General features: G+C 36.2%; 1 pseudogene; it reads left to right on the top strand.

Annotated features, from left to right (window-relative positions):
• Nucleotides 1-483: 483 nt before the first annotated feature.
• On the top strand, nucleotides 484-4554 carry LOC122304015 (annotated as a pseudogene).
• The last annotated feature ends 871 nt before the right edge of the window (nucleotides 4555-5425 follow it).

Here is a 5425-nt window from a genome sequence, read left to right as displayed (position 1 = left end):
TATAGTAGCAATAGAGAAGAAAAGAAAAAATAAAGATAAATGCTGTGTAAAGAGGTGGTGGTCACCGATGGTTGCCATCGATTCTCAATTTTATTTTATTTTACTTAATTGTTAAGTAAATATTTTTTAACGGATTTATAATATTTATTTATTTTTATATATTTTTTTACTAAATTTAACAAAACATTTAAAAATAATAATAATAAAAAGACATTAGCCTTCTCGGTAGACGTTTCGGTGGACTTCTATGTGAGAGTAGCACTGTCCAAACATAAACAAGGACCCGATGAGTAGAAAACCAGCGGTATGGGGCGGTAAACTTATCATTACTCTTTAGTTTTGCATTACCCTTTTGGTTTCACTTTCACGCAGCGTGTTCAATCGGACTCTCAGTGGCACAGTGGCACAAGTGTGGTTTCAATCATTTGTGAAGGTCAAAACCATCATTCAATGAGCAACGGCTACCTCTTCGGGTCAGGGTTTCTTCAATATTTCTTCGCTTCCATTTCATTTACTTCTTTTATTTTCCAATTTCTGTTTGGTTGCTGAGGAAATTGATCAAGTAAAGGAAATCAAACTTTCCACTTTGTGTAGTTGTCAATTTTTATTGATATGTAGTTGTTTGGGAGGTGGCATGGTAGTACATTTCTCCCCAGTATGAGATAGGTTGTAGCTATAGTCAGAATAGAAGTGGGCCAATTGCCTAATTATGAGTCATGACCAGAGGTAGTGAACAAGACATCACATGGATGTAAATTTTCTACCTAATGGTTGCCGCCTCTAGCTATGGCACTCTTTATCTAGCTCAGTGAAGACTTCCCAGGTATCCTCCAGCCAGATCATAGAAACTAGAAAGATGCAGAACAAAAGTTTTCACTCGGACCAACCCGCCCTAGTCCATTAATCCATGTCGATAATCAACCAATGCTAGCACCTAACATCCCACCACAACTTAGGCTAACATCTATTCCATCCGGTCTGGGCAATGAAGAGGAAGTACACTTTTATAGGCAGAAGGTCACGGGGAGATACATTCTGTGATCCGTGGATGCCAGGAAATCAGACACTAGTGCATATGTTTTCTTGTTCATTGACATTCCTTATTGAAAGTCTCATTAAAAGCCTTTTTATATATGTATTCTTTTCATGCTCAGAGTTTACAGAAATCCGCTAAATAATAATCAATCTGTAGATTAAAAATCTCATTCTGTTTTTCATATTTGCTCTTTCTATCTTTTAGAAAGGGCTCTTTTCTTACATTTTGAAAGAAAGATTATTTTTGGCCCAGTTACTGAACGATCCCCTGCTTGATAATGGTCTAGCCCCATGAACTAGTTGTTCAGTTGTCCTCCGGGGCATATAATGTTCTATTTGTTTGGTCCTAGTTGTGGGAACCAAGAATTCGTTGGAGTTGTTGGCAGTGCACAGCATAAGTCCCTAGTCCACTGTATAGCCTGCCATCTGCAAAGCTGGGCTTTTTGGTTCACTGCCCTATGTGGTCCACCTTCTTACCAGTCTGCCTTCTTTACCTTAATGGAATATACGAGCATGTCTCCTCTCTTGACAACCTGTTGGTTGTTCACTCTCCGCTTTTGGGAGTGGAGTACCTTTTTATTTTTGGAGGCTGGTTTGGAACCAGATCACTGAGTTTTTATTTTCAAATGACAACTGCCTCTTTGGGTGGTTGGTTTGGTGGCTGAATCTTTTCTATTTTTAATTTGGATACTTCAAATACTTATTTCTTGTGCTGAGTTTGTTAGTAGCATTGCTATCATATAATGATTTTTGACTGATGGATATCTGCGTGTAGATGCTAACAATCATAATCTTCAATTTTTTTTTTTTTTTTTAGGTCAAGGATGTGTCTATTTTCTATCAATGCTTTATTTGCTCTGACGCTGTGAATTGCACAATAATTTTGTCATAAATTTTGAAGTTGTTTAAAAAATAATGTCAGAAGAGATATAATTGGAATAATAACATATTGCAGCAAACAATAAAATGGGGAAATTTTGGTCTTGTACTGGTCTAGGGCTAAATTCTTTTTGTTTTATGCTGTTCTTTTGCTGCATGCGTATTGCTTTCACGTGTGGTTGAAAGTGGCGAATCGTATGTTTTTATTTTATCCATTTGTCTGTGTATGATGTTATGCTTAACTAAAGGCCCGTTAGTCATTAAAAACTGTGTTAACTAATGTAGCCCAACTATAGGACGCTTAAGGTCCCTAAATCCATAGTTGTTCAATCCATGACCCTCTTTTTACTGATATATATAATATAAAAAAAATGATATATATATTAAAAAAAAAAAACTGTGTTGACCGTGATAAATTAAAAGAGCTGCTTATTTTTTCATTTTTCAGTTATGATATTATATTATTGCTTTGCAGGTCACTGTCTTGAGTCAGTAACATGGTGGAGGGATCTGGGTATCCAATAATATATCAGAAGATACATGGCAGTCTTACCTCATTTCCAGGCTTTCCCCCAACATGCACTGTGGGAATTCTGGTGTGAGTGATGTACATATATATGGGGCTTTGCAGAGTTCTCTGCATCTGGCATGCCAGGGCACTGGCCTGGCACATTTCCTGTCCTTGGCTCCTGTATCTGTTCAAGCTCCTAAAGAGCAGGGTGCAAAGGTTTTCTTATAGAATTTCTCATGGGAGGAGTTTCTGCTGCTGTTTCCAAGACAGCAGCTGCTCCAATAGAACGTGTTAAACTACTAATTCAACATCAGGACGAGATGATCAAGACCGGTCGATTACGTGAACCATACAAGGGAATTGCTGAATGCTTTGCGTGAACTATTAAGGAAGAAGGTATCCTTTCTCTTTGGAGAGGAAATACAGCTAATGTTATCAGATACTTCCCTACTCAGGTCAATTTCCTTTCTCTATCTTTTGGTCTGTTAGGCTTCTTTGCTTTTGTTTGCTATCTGATTGCTGCAAACGTTTTGTTTAATTTTTATGATAGTGTAGATTATAGGTGTCACTATTTCTCTTTTGTTTTGCTTTCATTCTCTTTGCCTGTAGTGCTTATATCCTTCAACCTTTATGCAGGCCTTGAATTTTGCTTTCAAGGACTACTTCAAGAGGCTCTTCAACTTCAAGAAATTCGAAGATGGATACTGGAAGTGGTTGGCTGGTAACTTGGCATCTGGTGGCGCTGCTGGTGCTTCATCTCTTTTATTTGTCTATCCTATGGACTATGCTCGAACACGTTTGGCTAATGATGCAAAGGCTGAAACAAAGGGTGGTGAGAGGCAGTTTAACGGTTTGATCGATGTTTACAAGAAAACCCTTGAATCAGATTGTATTCGTGGGCTTTACCGTGGATTCAACATCTCATGCACTGGAATTATTGTTTATCGCGGGCTCTATTTTGGACTATATGATTCTGTGAAACCTGTGGTGCTTGTTGGTGCTTTGCAGGTATGTGAAATTCTTGAAGTTGTACCCTTGTTCTTTGGTTTGTTTGGCTCATGATACCCCCTCTTATTATCTTCTCTTTCTATTACTGGGAAAGGGAGGCACACATCTGTTTTGTGTTTTTGTCCGGCCTTGTAAATTATTTTGATTCCTTGAATGGAATGTTGAGCACTGTTTCCAATTCCTTAAAATAGCTTTCTTTAGTATTTGTACTCATGTTTTATGTGTACTGCCATGCTTGGTATTTACAGGACAGTTTCCTTGCTAGTTTCTTGCTGGGATGGGGAATCACCATAACTGCTGGATTGGCTTCTTACCCCATTGACACAGTATGAAGAAGGATGATGATGACCTCTGGAGAAGCTGTCAAATATAAGAGCTCTTTGGATGCATTTAGGCAAATCATCAAGAATGAGGGTCCTAAATCACTCTTCAAGGGTGCTGGTGCAAACATTTTGGGTGCTGTTGCAGGTGCTGGTGTTCTTGGTGGTTATGACAAGTTGCAGGTCATTGTATTTGGCAAGAAATATGGGTCTGGTGGTGGTGGTTAATGGGGTACATTTTGTGGCGATGAAGGTAACGATGATGATGATAATTATGCTTGTTTCTCTTCCCGAGTTGAATAATTTTGGAAGATAAAACATTTTATATTACTCTTCAAAAAAATTTTGGAAGATACGAAGACATTACTTGAACTTTTGAATGTTTGGTTTCTGTGCATGAGCTCTTAGGTGTAGTTTTCTGTTTCTCTTTTGGTGAGAATAATGGAAACCGTCATGGCCATAAGGCTCATGCCACGTTGTACAGGATCTTTTAGGCATTGTACTGGATGTTTTGTATATATTGTAACAATCGTTCTTGCTGGGGCTCACTGTACAGTAGATACGATCATCAGGGCAGCTAAAATTGTAAATCCGTCTGTTTGCTCGAGTCCATATTTTCCAGCATTCTCTTTTTTACTGTGTTACTAAGCAATTCTCTGCTGAAAACAATATTGGGTCCAATGTCTTCACCTTGTAGTTAATTGTGTTTTAGGCAGTAGACGGTTTTGTTTGTGTATATTTTGTACTGTACTGTTCTGTTCATCAAAGCGCTGAACTGGGCTACTCTTGGTCCATGATATATCCTTATCTATTTATCATTTCCAAATGGAGGTATAGAGTTCAAAACCTCCATCCCCAAATGTACAAAAAAAAAAAATCATATGCAGTCCATCCAATATTCCCATGTCCTTGATTTTGCCTTCCATTACTGTTCTTGCTCATCATGGCAAGTCGACTCTGAAAATTATACACTGCGCAGGAAAAGTCCTTGAATTCATTACTGGAAAAGAAAAGGAAAAGTCCTGATATTTATGTGGCAAATGCAATTGACGCGGAACTTGAAGGGTCTTTTGGTAAGTGAAAAAGAAGAGTCTTGTGCAGGTGTGTAACCAGTTTGGTTTGGTCCGTTTTTGTACATTTTTTTAGAATAGAATCGGTATTCATTGGTTTTGAAAATTTAAGAATCAATATTGGACCGATTCACTATTGAAGCCGGAACTTCCGATTTTTTCAGTTTCGGACAAATCCAATCCAGTTTTTTCAGTTTTATGGATGATCTATATTAGTAATAGTATGATATTTATATATATTAAACTATTAGTCTATTTATATTATAGTATAAGTATATTATTTTATAATAATTAACACATACTAGTATAGTATTAAATTTAATTATAGTCTATATAAGTTCTAGGCTTTTTATGAGTATATATGATCAAATGTGTAAAAATATATTTACAAAAGATATATATATCATAATTTATTATGCCAAAAACGTATTTATCATTGATTTATATATATATCAAAAGTAAATTTATATTAATAAATTAATATTAATGTTTATGTTTAAGATTAAAATTTAACATTATATTAATTTAATATTATAAGATTAAGATTTATATGTTATATCAAATCATGTTATATAAAAAATGATAAGATTAATTTTATGTTA

This window comes from Carya illinoinensis, chromosome 3 (genome assembly GCF_018687715.1).
Source record: "Carya illinoinensis cultivar Pawnee chromosome 3, C.illinoinensisPawnee_v1, whole genome shotgun sequence".
In the NCBI taxonomy this organism is placed as follows: domain Eukaryota; kingdom Viridiplantae; phylum Streptophyta; class Magnoliopsida; order Fagales; family Juglandaceae; genus Carya; species Carya illinoinensis.
Note: the sequence above shows the minus strand (reverse complement) of the source record. Positions and strands in the feature narration are given on the sequence as shown.